Source organism: Lagenorhynchus albirostris, chromosome 10 (genome assembly GCF_949774975.1).
Source record: "Lagenorhynchus albirostris chromosome 10, mLagAlb1.1, whole genome shotgun sequence".
In the NCBI taxonomy this organism is placed as follows: Eukaryota; Metazoa; Chordata; class Mammalia; order Artiodactyla; family Delphinidae; genus Lagenorhynchus; species Lagenorhynchus albirostris.
Window position 1 is genome coordinate 49,620,133 of NC_083104.1, and position 18,566 is coordinate 49,638,698.

General features: G+C 40.9%; 1 protein-coding gene across 10 annotated transcripts in view; it reads right to left on the minus strand.

Annotated features, from left to right (window-relative positions):
* Positions 1–14,040, minus strand: part of ARPP21 (cAMP regulated phosphoprotein 21) — a 163,357-nt gene extending 149,317 nt beyond the window's left edge. For all 10 annotated transcript variants that reach the window (XM_060162414.1, XM_060162412.1, XM_060162410.1 and 7 more), the window contains exon 1: positions 13,313–14,040. The gene's annotated coding sequence lies outside the window, so the exon portion shown is untranslated. The remainder of the gene's footprint in view (positions 1–13,312) is intronic.
* Between the last annotated feature and the right edge of the window lie 4,526 nt (positions 14,041–18,566).

Sequence of the window (18,566 nt, forward strand, 5' to 3'; positions counted from 1 at the left end):
GGCAGAACAAATGGCACTAATGACCTAATCAATACAGAAATAAGTACAGATTTCCTCCACAAATGGATACTCAGTAACGTCTCTTAAAAAATTCAGAAAAAAAAAAAAAACACCACGTCTCTTTCATTTAAAATTTCCTTACGTTTCTGGGTGTACTTCATTAGGAATACCCCCAAAGTTGACTTTCTTTCAATTCAATACATTAGGTCAGGTCACGAAGACCTGGAGTAACGTCTATCAGTCCTTTCAAGTTCGCAGGTCTGGGTCTGTCTCACTGCTGTACATTCCTTCACTGACAGTGCAAACCCTCTGATTCCTGCTTAAGCCTGAGGATCTAATCTATAAACAATGAAACAAGTGACATCCCCTCATTCTTTCTTAAAACATCCAAACCAATCTATTTTTACAGCCAGGTCAGAACAATGAGGTAATGTTTTCTAGTGATTTTAGAAAAACTGATTTTAGAGCTCTCTTCTCTTGCTAGATTCATTGGGTAAATCTCTGATTATACAAATGGCCTTCTGTTGGGTATAGCTATTGGTTTTACCTGCAAAGTGTACAAATCATAAGTCTACCACAATTTTATTTGCAATCATTCCTAGTTCTTAAAGTCCCAAATTTTCCCCAGAATGATGCTAAGACTAAACTCTCTACACCATTTCTAGACAAATCTAGAAAAAAGCCTAGTTAACTTTCTTTGTAAAGAAGCATTGAGCCACAATCTTATCCCATGTGAGTTACCCTTAATAGATAATGAAATTCTAAATCATCCATGCCCACATCTCTTTTCCAGGGTCCCTATTGTCCATCTAAGCTTCTAAAATGTCAAACCCTGCTGTCTGTGCAAAGGAGCATCTTTTGGAAAACATCTGGATTTTAGGGATTCACAGATGGCCTTTCCCCACTGAGGAGGTGCATATCTGAAAATGTGAGCATCAGGAAATAAATAAATGAATACTGAGCATTGGGATAAGTACTGCATCTTTAATTCTTACAACAAGCCCATTTTAGAGATGAGGAAGCTGAGGTTTGGAAAGCTTAAGAAACTTACTAGCAAGTTGCAGAGGGGGATCTGAACCCAGGTCTGGGAATCCATTATCCTTTTTTCTTAACTATTCTATTCCTGATAAGTTAGTTATGTGATAGAACAACGATAACCTTCTAATCATTTCACTCATACTGTAGCATTAGTGCTTAGTTTAAAGGCTAAGAAAAAAAAAAAGCATGACCAAAATTTATGGACAATGCAATATAAAATTGATTCACAAATATTATACCCCCCAAAATCATTAATAGACATTGAAAACTGGAAGAGATTTTAGAAATCATCTGGTGTAATCCTGGTGCTTTATGGGTAACTTCTAAAAGTAAGTTCTTTCTCAGTGTTTCAGGGCAAGAAATTTTAACATGATGCCAGGTTTTGGGACAATGTATCAAGATATCTCTCTGCTTCCAAATACCTAAATCTTTAACTTTATCTCTGCCAATGGAAAGAATTGCCTCCTTAAAAAAAAAAAATCCTTCGGGTAACTTATAGATAAAATCTTTTACTCCTAAAGTTTCCCTACAGAACCGTATGTAATTCCACCTACCTCTAATCACAGGCATTATTATTATTTTTTTTTAAAGCTTTATTTATTTATTTATTTTTTTACATTTATTTTGGCTGTGTTGGGTCTTCGTTTCTGTGCGAGGGCTTTCTCCAGTTGTGGAGAGCAGGGGCCACTCTTCATCGCGGTGCGCGGGCCTCTCACTGTCAGGGCCTCTCCCGTTGCGGAGCGCAGGCTCCAGACGCGCAGGCTCAGTAGTTGTGGCTCACGGGCCTAGCCGCTCCGCGGCATGTGGGATCTTCCCGGACCGGGGCACGAACCCGTGTCTCCTGCATTGGCAGGCGGATTCTTAATCACTGCGCCACCAGGGAAGCCCCACAGGCATTATTTTTAATCTATTAAGGACATTTATAAAATTCTGAAACTATTTCAGTTTCCTTTTTCAAACGCACAACGTGGAATCTAACAACAAATTCAAAGAATAATTTGCTTTTAGAAAAACTTAACTTTTTAATTCTAAACAGATACATTGGTTTGACCTGATATGAACTTGAACTTTGCAGTTCATAATTACAATTAAATCTGTACCAGTTGCTTGCAGCTCTAGTAATATTGTAAATATATGATTTTATAAATCAACAAAGAAAACAAAATGGCTTATTCCAATTCCATACACATTTGTCATAATCAGCTGATCTTCTTTCTCTTGTTAGAGAACTTCCCAACTGCTGGTTTTAGTTTGTGCTCTATTACCATCAACAGAACTTTTCCCCAGTAGCGGGGCTACTTCTTCCCTGTTTGTTTTCTGGAAACAGTAATGATCTCCGCTCTCGAGGTACACTCCTTGTCAACTTTCTTAACGAGATTTACTGGTAAAAAAAAGATTTTTCTCATTTGTCCAAATTAATTCATACTGCTTTATCATCCAAGATATCGCCCATCTATCATTTTGGAGTTTCCTTACACTCTCAACCATTCAATTCATTGTTCAAAATGTTCTAGTGCATTTCTCTCTCCCAAATGCCTACAAAATCCTATATAGCAAATTTCCCAAATACTTAGCATGAGACCTGACACATAGGAAACCCTCAATAAATATCTGAAAAACAAGAATGAAAAAATAAATGAATGAGTGGGACATCTGATGCAACAGACAAGTCTTGCTGACTCCCACACAAGAACCCAATCTCAGTTCAGCTCCCATGGAAGTTCCCCTACTTTGATACAGTGTGGTTCAGAAGATATTTTTCTGGCTTCCTGATGAAAATACCAGCTGTGTCAGAATCTCCTGCTATCCACATCTTCCTAAAGCCTGCCGTAGCCTCAAAGAAGAAAGAGAATATTCTCCTCATCTCTCTAAATTAAGGTACAAGGTTTTGTTTTGCTTTGGGAAGTCAGAAGGGTGAGTAGATGTTCATACAATCAGAACCACACTCAGCATATCTTAAAATGTAGAAGCTAAATTAAGAAAGCAAACTCACTCTACTCTTAATCGACTGGATCCCATCCTTTAGGACTAGATTGTTTTGAAAGATAGGAGTAAGACATTAATTCAGTTCTGGTGGTCCCAAGTGGATTAAACGGTTTGCCATTTAACTCTGGTTAATCCTATCATTGTTCCCACATAGCAGGGAGAGTAGGGCGACTCTCCGTAAGATAGGAAGAGGAGTTAGGAAACCCCAACTTGCCAGTATTCTCTTCTCCTCACTCCCTCACCCCTGCCTTTTAATCCATCACTGCCTACTTGCCCAGTTCTTGAGAGGAATGAATTTCTTCCCCACATCCTGGATCACCTTCACCAATGTTAATCTCTCTGAAGGCACATCTCCAGTAAACAGCAGTTGTCTCTAGCTCTGCGTGCCAGTGATTTGGAAATTGTTTGTGAACTTGCCTCATCTTCTCTCCCGAGACCATAACTGACTGTTAACTGTAATTTTCCTTCCATGTAGATGTAAAAGTGATCTAGGTACTCGGTTTAAACGCCTGAAGTTTTAGGGACTTTGCTATCCCCATAGAAGCCCGAGCCACTGCCTGAGATGTGAAGGAAAAGCTTCTTTGTAACAGCCAAAATCATCTCTAGTGAAGTTATAACTCTACATATAAGGGCATCTCTTTGTTCTCTTTGTCAGAAAGATGAATGTCAGATCCACTTTGGTTGAAACTTTTGGGAAAAAAATCACAATTAAAACTTTAGAGCTGATTTTAAATCTTGAATATTAGATGCCATCAACAATGTAAAGGTCAATTTTTAATTCAACAAGCTGATTAAATATCTGGCAGTGCAAGCAAGAACAGCTAAAGACAGCGAAAAAAATGCACAGGGAAATACACACAGGCCTTGTTTGCTGGCGCTTCACTGTATTGTGCTCTGCAGATATTGCTTTTTTTTTTTTTTTACAAATTGAAGGTTTGTGACACCACTGCATCAAGCAAGTCTATTGGTGCCATTTTTCCCAAGAGCATTTGTTCACTTCATGTCTCTGTGTCATATTTTGGTCATTCTCCTAGTATTTCAAGGCTTTTCTTTGTCATTATATTTGTTATAGTGAGATCTGAGATCAGTGATCTTTGATGTTACTATCGCAAAAAGATGACAGCTCGCTGAAGGCTCAGATGATGGCTAGCATTTTTTAGCAATAAAATATTTTTAAATTAAGGTATGTACATTGGTTTCTTAAAGACATAACGCTATTGCACACTTAATAGTGTAAACATAACTTTTATATGCACTGGGAAAACAAAATATTCATGTGATGTGCTTTATTGCAATAGTAACTTTATTGAGGTGGTCTGGAACTGAACCCGCAACGTCTCTGAGGTTTGCCTGTATCCTTTTGAGATAAATTAGTTTTTTGCTTAATGTTAGTTAAATAGCTATTATTTAAGCATATATTGTATGCTGACTCTAGATACACACACACGCTATATAGATATACATATGTATATATCTATATAGCGTATACAGTATATGTAATCTGTCTGCCCTTTCCTTGTTTTTTTGTTTTACAGCTCATATTACAATACCAAAGGATTATAAATTTATTCTCAGGTACATTCTGAGAAATTTCACTGGATGACTTTCTGAAGGTACTACCCCTCAGAAGAATGGCTGATATTTAATTATAATAAAAAATAAAATGTGGTTATTTGATGAATTTACTGCTTTGCATGGCTCACCCTCTGCACTGAACACAACTCATGGTTCTACATTTTCTGACGGGGGACTAACTGATTAAACCCCAATTATGAGAGAAGTCTTCCCCTCCCTCCTTTGACTATTTTCACACACGTGCCGAAATGATTCATTTCCGCAACATTAAGTGAAGATACTTGAAAATCAGAGGCCGTATCAGTTGCCCAAACAGCTCAGTCATGCTTGGAGACAGGAAACCAAAGCTGTCGGTAGGGGTCGCCAGAGAGCCCAGAAGCAAGCCCACAGCTCTGCTTCCCTTCACGTCTGGGAGGTCGTTGAAAAATGTTTCCACCTCTCATGCCAACCCAGAGCTGCCGCTCCTGCTCTCACCCATTAGCATAGGATGTAAGGCTATTCTTTTTTTTTTTTTTTTTTTTTTTTGTGGTACGTGGGCCTCTCACTGTTGTGGCCTCTCCCATTGCGGAGCACAGGGTTCGGACGCGCAGGCTCAGCAGCCATGGCTCATGGGCCCAGCCGCTCCGCGGCATGTGGGATCCTCCCGGAACGGAGCACGAACCCGCAGGAGGACACTCAACCACTGCGCCACCAGGGAAGCCCTGTAAGGCTATTCTTTCATGGATTCATTTCAACGCCTTCCTATTCAATGATTACCACCCCTTTGGGATGGTAGAAATAACACAATTAAAATGTTTTAGAGAAATAATTCCTATCTGTTCATTTTCCGGACAACTCTGAATGGAGCCATCCCCTCTCCTACAGACTACAGAAGATAATGACCCTACTAAGCATCTTTATCCACGTACAAGGCACACCTCCTAGATTAGTTAGTACCTTTGCTTGGCCTTCAACATTTCATAGGCCCAGAGAGAGTAAAGCTAGTCTCCAACTCTAACCAGTAAAAATGTTTACGGGGTGGGAACAGAAGAGAACTGTACTCTATACTATTTTTAAAAATTCTTAAAAGGACGTTTTTCTCATTCATGTAATCAGGTTAAATCTCCCTCTAAACTTTTTTATATGAAAAGATGATGATTTCCTTTTGGTGAAAAATACCTATGTAGCAGGTACTTTGTTTCTGTTTCAGTCCTGCAAAGTCGGCCTTATCTGTCCTACCTTCTACATGAGAAAATAGAAGCAATGAGGAATTAACAAAATCACTGAAGTCACATAACTAGTCATTTGTTGCTACTGGACTGGTGTTACTATGCTCTTTTACCTGCAGAAACTATGAAGCAGAGAGGGGTTGAGAGTCTTGGCCATAGACACACTTCTAGTTATTTACTCAGATCCAGAGGCCAAACTCCAGGATGGGTTGTTCAGGTGGTAAATTGCATATTTACGGATATAAGTTTTGGAGAAGTGAGATCTGGGTGCACCACCACATTTTGACTTTGTTTTCCAAGACCTTTTATTTTAATCCAGATTTTGTATGTTTCTCTGATCTGCAGATTCCACGGAGGCCCGCATACCTCAGAAGTAAAGCCCTTCGTCACGGCACACAGCAGTCACCTGCTGCTCCCTCTCTGATGAGCTCCAGTATTCTCTAGCATACAACCCTCGCTCACTTTTAACCTGACATTGGATCGGAAGCACCACTGAGTTCAAAATAGCTCTCTACTAGAGCTTCCCACATCACACTTGACAAATAACGCAGATATTGCCATCATCTGTGTAGTAAAATGATATCCCTTTTGGAGGGATGTTTACATTCTTGTCTTAAAATACGTATACTTTTTTTTCATATGTAAACTCTCACATTTAACTGTATATACTCTCCCATCTCTTGATGCTGAAAGAAAGCCCCACTAAAAACAAAGTCATGTGTAGTTCCGGATGAAGACAATAATTATAATAATAATTAAAGATAAAGGAGTCTAGTTGTTAAGGGTGCTTTATGGTGCTTAAGCAGATAGCAACAGCATGGACACGCATTATGATGGCGTGCTATGTCATTTCATCTTTCCAAAACTCTGGTAGTGATTATGTGGAAATTTCAGGATTAGAGAACTACTTTAATCTTCACAAAGGAAGTATGTGCTGTGACCAAAGTTAAATAAGCACCAGAGTGAAAAAAAAAATGACGAATCATTAATACCAGCTAGTTGGGATTTTGGAATCCATCTTTAGTGCTATGTCGTTTGTTTGATAATTTCCTAAAGTTCTTACAATGCCAGCGTATCTCAGTAAATTTAAAATAAACAAATATAAAACTATGTAATTTAAAAGTGTTAGCTTGATCATTCCCGTAAGCCAGATAAAAGAAACAGGATGACAGACATGACTGCAAAGTCCTGACAATTAACGAATCTGGCAGAGTTCAATAGCAATTTCAACACAACTGTGTGCTTCCTTGGCTTAAAGAGTGATCATCTGACTATAAACCTCAATCTCCTTTCTCTAAAAACATAAAATAAATTGCCATATTTCCAACCAAAAGGTTTTCTGACACTAACATTTTTTTTTTAAAAAAGTCATGTTTTAAAGAAACGGGTATTTGAAGCTTGTAAACAATGCTGAAATACTCATGTGACAGAATCTACTTATTTTCTAACAGCTCTTTGATGATTAAATTAAGTCAGATACAGCAACACTGGGATTTCCATCGAAGTGGTATATATATTAACAAGCAAAATGCTAAGAAAAATCTGTCAATCCAGAGTATAGATATTTTCTTATTAATAAATATTTGAACTTCACGGGGGGATTTTAGCTGGTGGCTTTAGAAATGTATAAAAAAAACTGCAAAAACAATTTGATAGCTTTTTATCTTCCTACTGAGTTTATGAGCAAAGAAAAGTTAAACAATTATACGTAGTCCCTGAAATTCAGTGAGCTGCCATGCCCCTCCTTCATTCTCTTCTGACCCATGGCTGGATTCTTCTAGATCTATGCGAGAGTGATGAAATCACCTGAAAGCAACTCAAATGACGGAACAATCGGATGACAGCTAGGCCTTCTGATTTACATGTCAAGGCATATTATATTTGTACTTGAAGGATCGTGAAACTTTTAGAAATTGACGTTCCATTTTAATTCTCTGAAGATGTTGAAATAGTTTACCTCAATTATGGGCGCTGATTTTCAATTTCAACCAGATCACAATATGTCAACATGCATTTTTTTTTCCTTTAAGGTGTGATTCTATGGATTAGATTGTTCTAACAGTGAGTACTGGATCTTGGCAACTGGAAGAAAATCTGCAAAATACAGGAGGATCATTCCTCTGGTTTCCATTTCCCTAGAGATGGTCTTCATTCTTATCTCAAGCATTTAGTGTATAATAAAGAAGCAAGCAATGATAATGCAAATGTAAAAGAATGCATATCCACTGTTAAAAATTCCAGCACTACATCTTAGGTTGAGAAGTCACAGAGTTCTTTTGGAAGTCCCTATCACAAACACTGCTTTCCTATCTTGTGTAGGTATCAGGAAGTTTATCTGGGTTTATCTAGGTAGATTAGCTTTGTGAATATGTCGCAGTGAAAAAACCTGCAGAAAAAAGACTGTGTATTACATTATGTGATTCTGCGTAGAATCACATACTGCGTAACCACAGGATACCAAAGAAATCTCTACAAAATTTGCTGAAATATTTGAAATAAAACGTGACGTAACTGTTTTCCTATTAAAAAGCTTAAGTCCTCCTCTCAGTTGAAACCATGTTTTAGTTTTGCTTATATTAAAACCAGTTTTTATTTACAGAAGTGATTTTGTCAATAAAATCTTAATATTTTGTGTGTTACCCACAACACATTTTTAATGTTAAGAACTGTTGTATAATTTTAAGGTACTGATAAATGTGACAAAGTGGTAAGAGGCCTGTTTTTTAAAGGGTAATGATTAGTGGAACCCTCTCCCCCTTACCTGGAGAAAATGAAATATTTTCTGTTGCTAGATAAAAGAAGCAATTGTAAATTATACTACTTTAAAAACGTTGTATGAACTTATGACTGAGGGATAATTATGAACTTGTGCCTTGAGTGAGATAATTTTGGATTAATTCCTTGGCATTTAAATAAGTCACAGATGCAAGTTTATCCTCATAGATATCACTTGGTTACAGAACTTAAAAAATCTTATATAACCTTTGGCATTGACATGTATATTAAGTGGGGGTTATAAAAAACTAAGAAGAAATTTTCTTCAGGAAAGTATGTAGAGAAATTTAAAATGTTGATCTACTGTGGCCATAGACCGTGATTACCAGTCTTTCCACCTGGCGATACCAAAGTCTATGCTGGCAGCAAGAAAAGAACATAACATGATGCTAAGGACTGAGTTTGAAAGTAGAGTCAGTTTGGTAAACAGAAGTCAGTCCTTTTATTTTTCTGATATCCCCTCAACTGTCTCAATGTAATTATTTCAATTTGCTTTTTGGCTTACCTGCATAGCTATTTCCCAGGGCACAGATATGTCCCAGTAATTTTAGAGAAAGGTACCTTCAAAACGTTAGATGGGCATTTTATAACTTAGGAAAATATCACCAGACTACAGAGAATTCTGAAACCACAAGATAACACTGCTGCCAAACATTAAAAACTGCTGTATAAACTTGATACTCTGTCCCAAGCACCTTATTTTTTTATCAAGCATATGATATTAATGTACGCAATTTAAATACTTTGTATCAGCTCCCATCTCATCCTCAGAGAAATGAAACCGTTGTGATGTAAATAGAATAAATACTTTGAACATCCAGGGCCAAGTTTAATCCAAGACGAGTAAAATTAATTTAAATTATAAGACTCTGAGGCACTGAAAAAAATCACTTTATTAGCACTTGGCATAAATACACCTTAAAGGAAACTGACCCTCAGAAGCAAAGACCACCTGAGAAAAACAAATCTAGTCACAGACACATCTTGCTAATGTTCTGCTTATACCTTCAACAGCCCTTTAGCATTGACTTCTATCACTGCTTGAAATCATTTATCATGTTTAACTTTAAATGTTAGAATGAAAAATAAAAGAAAGCAAAGTCAGCAGAAATGTAAAGCCTCTAGAACCATCAATTTCCTAAAAAATAAAGATCCTTTGTCCAAAGAGAGGAAGCATGTATTTTATAAGTTAATCATCACTGACTTAAAATATGTTCAGAACTTTGCAGGTGACATAAGGCATTTTTAAGGAAACCAATTCCTATTCTGGTTAGAGATTCACAAATTTCTCAACAGGCTACCACTGTGTGGTACCAGTTAGGACGATGCCAGTACTTACCATTTGAAGAGATGGCTCGCGGTGTCGACCTCACCTTTAAGCCCCAGATTCTTTCCTAACCTTGCCACAAAGCAGATCTGAATTAAACTAACGTGTATACAAATGGTTCATTTGCAATTTCCAAACTTATGGACTTAAAACTGTCTCCCCATACTAATGAGAATTTTCAATCCTTTCCACTTCTGGCTACATGGTATACTGTGTCTTCAGTGGCTGACTCATTCTACACTCTACTCATGCAGCTTATCATTATCTTGTCCACAGACAAAATACACATTGAATTCAGATGAGAATGCCCACTGCCTTGAGAATCTTGAGAAAGGTAGCAGCACGGTGGTCCAAATAGCCTGACCACTAAGGGAAATATTACAGTCAATACAGATTACTTTCTCCCTCTAAAAGTACAAGGTGGAAAACAGAAGCAACAACAGCTAATTACAGTAACTCTGCAATGTATTTCCCTTCGGTATTTTTTTTTGATTATTTCTTGTAAAATTGTAAAATTTCTTGTAAAATTGACAAGATCCAGGACAACTCTGTACATTGTTCTAACAGCTTCATTTAACAATAATTATATGACTCATTTCCCCACTTAATACAAACTTCTCACTTTCTCTTATGTTTATTACTTTTGAAACTGCTTAGGCATTTTTCTAGTTAGCTTTACTCTGTAGAAAGAAGTAACCCGACTGTAGTAGGTTGTTAATACGAAAATGAACAGCAGAGACCTTTCTGATTGAACATTCTCACTTTCTACCTCAAGACAGGTCTTCTGCATATATGCAAACGTTGCAGACAGATGGCTTTGCATGTTCTACACACTATAATATAAAGATATGTTCCCTCCTCATTATAAGATTCCAAAAATTACCAGTGCTGCCTCTACATTTTTAAAATATTTAACCTTCGGTCACATAATCTATTGTGCTTATCTCAGAGTAAGGAGAGAAAACAACTCAAATATTCTAACAAGTTCAACCAAAACTTCCTATTTCACTTCATTTTCACAATACTTGACCTAGACTCCAAGTTTATAAAAGAAAATGAAAAACAAAATCACAAGGCAGAGCTTCAAGTCATCAGCATCTTAGAAGGATGTTAGTTATTTTACACCTGGAACATTTTACAAGCTCCAAACCCTTCCCTAGTACAATATTTTAGGAATCTGAAATTATTTCTGCACTTCTTACCACCCAAGCACCTGGCAGCTTGAATTAAAAATAGTATATATGCAGCAACTCACTGGTTACTATCTCACTGAAGTTTTAAGGCACTCAAATTATTGAGTCTTCTTTCTAAGAATTACTGAAAAGGTTGATGAAAACACATATCAAACTATTCATGTGTAATTCTCCCACTAAAATCAATTGATTTCTGTTAGTGTGATATATTAGGACTAATGAAAATTACCATACCCAGTAGCCAGTCTGTACCTTTCCAAAGATCCCTCTCCAGTATCCATAACCATGCCCAGCTCTGTCTTCCATCCTGCTCCTTGTATCGCTGAGTGAGGTGCTCGCTCCTTCATTAAATAGCATTAAAAATAGACTGCACAGAACTCCCCAGTGGAGCATGCTCTAATGGGCTAATGCCACAGTTCTCAAGGTAACCACACTCAGCTGGTATCTAAGAGGGAAAGTCACTGGGAGATCAGCAATTTGCAAATCTAATAGAGCACACAAACCTGTCTCAGTCTGAGCTGAATATTGTAAAAGAGAAATCAGGGTAGAGTGAAAGTAAGTCACTGAGAAGCTAAAGGACCATTTCTGGAGCTGCATAAGTTTCTTTAAATATGCCTCACCCAAACAAGTACTCCGTTGAACATTCATTCATCCACAGCAACTTAGTTATATGATTTATTGGACAACATCAATCACGTCCAGTGAGGGGAAATTAAGACATCTCTGCATAGCAGTCTAAATGTCTTAAAATTGCATTTAAACCAAGTTACTTTAAACCAAGTAATAGTATTAATAAGCAAGGATAGAAATAGGTTAGCCTTTTGTATCTTTTGTGAGGAGGAAGTGTATTCCTTAAAGAGTATTCTAAACTCCCTCTCTGGAAAATTGAAAAACGTTCTGTTAGTTGAAGTGATAAAAGGAAGTATAAGAATGTGATAAGAAAGGAAATATAGGATCGAACACAAATACATACCTTAAAAATCCATATAAACCTGGGAAGAGTACATACTTAATTTCTCCTGTGCGATCCACATTAGGAGGCAGCAGAAGCAATTACAGTAGACCACTCGGCTACATAGCTAGAGCTCTAGGCTTCCAAATGACTGCCCTCTGCGAAAATGACATTAAAATCTTCTGAAGACATGCAAACCCTGTGGTGACACGGATCAAAGCAGTAGGTGCATTTATTTTAAAGTGTCAAAGGTTTCCTAACTTTTACCAAATGAAAAATGATTTCCTCTCATTTCAATTTCTCTGTTTTCTAAAAACCATCATAGCCATTTTGATCACCAAAGTGGATGAGAAAGAGGTGGGGATCATCTGGATTTACTCAGCATTTGAGTGAAATCTTGTCCAGATTCACTCCAACTCTGGGGATCGTCATTCGTGTCTGGGGAGGCTGAAGTGTCATACCAACAAACTTCAAAAAAATCAGAAATTAAAATGGATATCTGCACTCTAAACACATTAGCATGAAAGTGATTCCTACCAGCCTTGCATCGTACTTCCTAGCTTCCCATCCCTCTAACTTTCAATTCCTTCTTTGTCTTTCCTTTCAGGCTTGGACTCTGTCCTTATCCTGTATCTTTGGAATACTGAACCCAAGCAGCTGACAGCAACCACATCTACTCCAGCTTGATTTCTATGCATAAAAATCCAGTGAGTCAATTTCTCTTCCTGGGAAACTTTCTAAACACCTGTCTCAGTCAACTCAGTTCTACCACCATATCTACAACCTCAGACGGAAGACGTTAAATTTGGAGTCTGCAATGAAACACAGAATTCAACCATGTAAAAATAAAACTGAACATCTCTTCCCCCTAAACCCCTTGGGACCTCAAGTCCCCTGAGGACAACAAACAGATGACAACTTTCTGCCCCTTGCACAGCTCTCTTCCAAATGAAATAAAAACACTCCAAACTTTCTACTGAGAAACCTGCATAAATCACTGTAGACTTCTCTGATGAAGAGACCTGCCCTTTTCAATTCTCTCCCAGCTTTCCATTTTTGCCTCATTCTGGGGAGGGGGAATCTACCCCTCCTCTGACAAAACATAAATACACAATACATATAAAACAACAGCTTTCTACAAACAGGAAGGAGAAATACAGACTAGAAAGGAAAGCACAGATATAAGGCAGAAAGAAAGAGAAAAAAGAAATCACAAAAGGCGTGCAACGTTCACGTCTGAAGACCTTAATTATATTACCTTGACCGAACAGTGGATATCCCCCCAGCGTCTCGGTGCCTTGATTGATCTGATTTAGTTTTTGGCTTTTATTAATATTATTGTTTCTCACGGATCGATTTGGCTGTATTTGTTTGGTTTGGCTTGGGTTATTAGTATTATTGTTATTATTGGTGGGTTTATTTAACTGCTAGTAAAAGGAGCCTTCTGCGGCGTCGGCGGGGCTCCTGGCAGGGCTGCGGCGGCCAGGACTGCGGCGACGGCGGTGGCTTCAGCCGGCGACCCCGCGGCCCCTGCTGCTCGTCGCTGCTCCGGATGCGCTCAGGGGGCGCCGCCGCCGCCTTCTCCGCCCTGCTGCCTGCGGAGAGCGAGCGTGCCCCCGCCTCCTGTCTGCCGGTCCGTCCCCGGGCACGTCTGTCTGTCTGGCCGTCTGTCGCTCAGCCTGGCGGCCCACCGCGGGCTTCTCGCCGTCCCGCGCTCAGCTCTCCGAGCTGCCCCTCGTGTCGGTCTGTCCCTCCGCGAATCTCGGTCCCACTAGCGAGGCAGGGTCCCTCTCCCCGTCTTCTGTGCCCGCATCTCTGTCGCTCTGTCACTCGATGCCCCAGCCGCTTCCCTCGGACAGAGGAGAGGGCGTCTGGAGTAAGGGAGGACGAGGCTGCTTCTCCCTCTCCCTCCTCTCTCTCTCCTTCCCCTGACTCTCCCTCCCTCTCTCTGCGTGCCGGTCTCCGAGTCTCCAGCTGTCTAACTGCTCCCACCTGTCCGTCGCTCTGTCACTCTCAGTCTCCCCCCCGCCCCCCATCCCCCGAGCCAGCCGGCTCGGGTAGTCCCTGGGTCCCGCGCGCCCCTGCCCTCCCACACGCCCGACTCCTCCCCGCAGCCCCGGCAGCGTCCGGTCCCCGCCTGGGCTGGCGGCAGCGCGCGGGTGGCATGTGGCGTGGCAGCTGCTCGGCTGGCAGACTCCAGTCCCCGACCCGCCACACCCGGGAGATGGCCGCGGCCGGGCGCCGGCGGGGGCCGGGCCTCGGCCACGGGGCGCGGCCGGAGTTGGCCGAGCTGGAGCTCGGGCACCTGCCCGGTGCGCTCGGAGCGCGTGGTGCCATCCGTCCCCCCAGCCGCTCTCCTCCGCCTGGCCCCGGGCTAGAGACAAAGCGCGTGAGCCACGCACAGGGCGTGAGCATCATTCATCAGAGAGAAAACTGGCACGCTGCCCCCTTCCCCTCCACCCTGCCTTCCCGCTCCCCGCCGGCCGGCCGGCGCGCATCCCTCCCCGCCCCGGGCCGAGACCCCCCGCGTACCTCTCCCGGGCGCCTCCCGACTCCGACTTGGCGGACACTTGGCCAAGCCTTGCCCACTCCCTTCCTCCGGGGCTCACTCTCCAGGCCAACTCTGCAGAGAATATCCCACAACAATAACACTTCACTCCACCCCAATCGAGCCGTAGCCTCAGAGCTCTCAGAGATTCGCGGCTTTGAGCAGGACCCCAAGTCCCGGCGTGCGACGCCAAGTGGACTCCCCGTGGGCGCCTGCCCAGCCCGTTGCCCACTCGGGCGCTGACTGAGAATCGCAGAGGTGCCCCAGAAACCCCGGCAGGCTAGGGCGTGGGGCAGGGCGCCGAGTTGACAACCCAAGAAATAAAAGCGCTGCATTTCCCGTTTGTTCTGGAGATGTGCTATTTTTATTATCTGTAATTCATTTTTTCCCATTGTTTCAAGGCGCACACTACCAAAAGAAAAAAAAAAAAAAGGAATAGTGGAGGAATGGGAATACATTTCCGGAATACCGCCCACCCCTCCTGAGTGAATGTGGAGCCTACTTTTCCAACATTATAGGTCACCAGCCAAGATAGATCATTCTGGCGTTCTGCCCCCAGCTGAGAGCAAGGCATTTGATTCTGAGCTTCCTTGCTAGGCTGTTATTAACGGGAAGCAAAATTATACTTGTACATGCCTGCACGGAATTGCCAAAGCTCATTCTGACAGTATCCAGCAATTCAGCTTCTCAAATGTAGGCACTGAATAACTATGGATCTGGTGCAATGAATGCCCCATCCCACAATAAATTGGAGAAGAGAAAATCAACTTTTAACAGCTGCAATTAGTAACCCCATGAAGAGACAACAAATAACTAGTAATACACGTCAATAAATGTCCTTTTAGTTCCATTTATTGACACCCATTCCCGATGACAGACATCATAAACAGATTTATTAAGGGAGGCGCCTTCCACTTTTTATAGAAATGTAATTTCAACAGCAGTAGCCATGTTCATATATGCTAAGAGATTGATTAAAATATCAAACAGATGGTATGTGTGGTTCTAGCAAATGCTACGAAAAGAATTAGGATAAGGTGGTACTGGTCTTTGATGAATACATATTTCCCAAATATTGGAAATTGCCTCCCTTGGGGATCAGCCGTGCTGGAATAAGAGTAAATCTGTTGTATGAGGTTTCAGCAAATGAAGCCTAAAGAATTCAAGACCCTTCTGTTGATCTATTTTTTGAGACTTCGACTTAGTCCTCTCCAAAAACATTTTGACAGGCATTTCTCCCCTCCTTCCAGCCATATGGAATTCAAGGGAAAATTCATCAAAAGTATTTCTAATTCTCTTCCCTTCAACTCAAGTCATGTTCTAAAAAATCTACTTTCCTTGGGGGAAATTGTTGTGACAAGTTGTGCTGTCTTAAACTCACACGATTGGGACTGCGTGGAAGGAGGATCAGTGTACTTGATTTTCTTTTTGGACAGAACTACACCTAAGCAGCTCCTGAATGGGTAATCTACTAAGAGGAAACCTGAAGAGCTTATTCTTAACACCAAGTCTTCTAGATCTAACTTCACTCTGGAAATACACACACACACACACACACACACACACACACACACACACACACACAGGAACTCGACTCTATAAACTGGATTAGAAATTATAACCATTGATCGGGGAAGGGGAATTCAAACAGCACTCTTAGTACATACTTCCGTGATTATGTAAAAGAAAAAGACAGAATGTTTCAATATCTTATCGGTGTATAGACAAGCTTGATGGTGAAACTTCATGCAATTTCTCATAGAGTTTAACCTTTATTTAGAAAGGAAAGTGTGACAAAGAAGAATAATATTTAATTCAGCTACATTTTTCTACCTTTTCTCATATGTAGTCAACAAATTAGGGACTAGAGAAGGTTCAAGTTTATTTGAGGCCATGCAGGTAATTAGAATTCAGCTTTCCAATTTTAACTTTTGCATCCCAATGTGGGCCTGAAATATACTTCTGGGAATATGAGGCAGGCAGTGAACAGTACATGACTCTTCTAGGCATTTGGAAGGTGTTTGTATTTCCTTAAACAATCTGGAACAGTTACCATTCCTTAAGGCCCTTGGTCTGCTGTATATTAACTACCACTAAACTCACTAAATCTGTTGTCTACCTTATTGGACTTCTGCATGACATCTATGATGCTGATGCCCATGCAGAGGTGTTTCTGCACTGAAAGCATCCTGCCTTTAGGGGTGGGAAGTGGTGGTAATGGGGGAAAAAGGAAGTGCAACAGGGAAGAACAAAATCTGACTCCATATTAGATCTGTTTCTTTTACTTTAACCTTTGTATTCTATTTCTTTTGCTTTGAGTTACGAATGCTGCCTATAGCCTGGAATACACATGATAGCCTATTTTCAAGGCTCTGACCTTTAAGAGTATAACACTCTTCCATTCATATAGAGGTAAAAAGTTGCAGAACAGAGAACAACAATTTGTCTTGTTGGAGGTTTACAGGAGCATCCTGGCTTGACCTAGGTGGACAGCTGCAAGAACAGAGGATTCCTGCCCCAAGAAGTTTGTAACAACCAACCACACCTCCTCCCCTTTTTACTATAAAAAAAGCCTGCATTCTGACTGGGGTAAGATGGTTCTCTAGGACATTAGTCCACCCTCTTCTCGGTCTGCTGGCTTTCCGAATAAAGTCACTCACTATTCCTTGCCCCAAGAACTCATCTCCCGATTTACTGGCCTGTCGTGCGGCAAGCAGAAACTGTGCTGTTAGCCTTTGGTTTGGATGCTTTTGAATTTACTTGGCATTGTGTTTGAAATGAAAGGGCATACAGGTAACCAGGTAATGCCAGCTTGGGGAGTTGAGCTCACCTACACACTGGCAAACATCTAAGATTGTTGATAAGCTCCTTTACACATATTCCCTTAAGACACTAAATTAGTGCCCTTTAATGAAGCTTTCAAATTGGATTTTCAAAACAAGGCAAATTGCTAAAATGGCCCAGCTACCTTTATAAGCACCTTTTCAGCTGAAGCGAGAAGTAAATTTCCATGCTGTTGAACTTCCATCATTTCTCAACAATTAGGCTGCTAGGAGCTCCCCTTTAGGGCATTCTCCCCCATCACAACAAAGGCTCACAAACCCCCCAGAGAGACTTCTCATTTGCCCTATTTCCAACATAACAGTCTAAGGTCTATTAAATACGAGTCTTGGGTTTAAAGCCATACAGATATGCCTGGTACAGAAAGGCAGGGGAATAAGGAGGGGGGGCGGGGGAAGAGTAACATTTTAATCAGAAAAGTTTAGTTCCCCATTCTTAATTCGTGCTAAGCCAAAATAACTCTAAAACACATTTCAGAACATCAACAAAGAATGTTACATCACGTATGCATCTGAGCATGAAGAAATGTCACGATCAAAAACAAAGAGGACTTGGGAGACTAGAAACCAAATGTTCTGATGGCACAGATCCCTCTGGAGTCTGCTGTGTGCAGTACAAGAAAATGATCTCCATGAACCCTGATGTTCTCACAGGCAGACCAGAAATGAACACTGGCCAGCACACGCACACGGTGATGCTTTGCTGAGAGGGCAAACCCAGAAATTTCCTCAAAAAGGAATGTGTGTAGTATTTTCATGGAGATGCATGTAAATCAGCGGAGGGACAACAAGAAGAAAAAGCTGAAGAGAGGTTTAGGAAACCTGTCATCTGAGCATCAAAAGACAAGAAAGGCTGTTGACTAAACTGCGTATTTCTTTTTAGCATCTCTTGGGAAAGAAATACCAGCATTTAGACACAACCTTAGTATTTGGGGGTTTGGGCCCCTGGTCCCCCTGAGCACTGTGCATCTTCCTTCTCTGCATCCACTGCCCTGAGGGACCTGTGACATCTGCATAGCCGAGGCCTGTGTTCCAGGCAGCAAGGCACTCAGATGCAGGGAATCTGACTGCAGAGCAGGCGTGTGTTCAGGCAAGACGTCTAGGGGCCTCTCTACCTGCCTAGG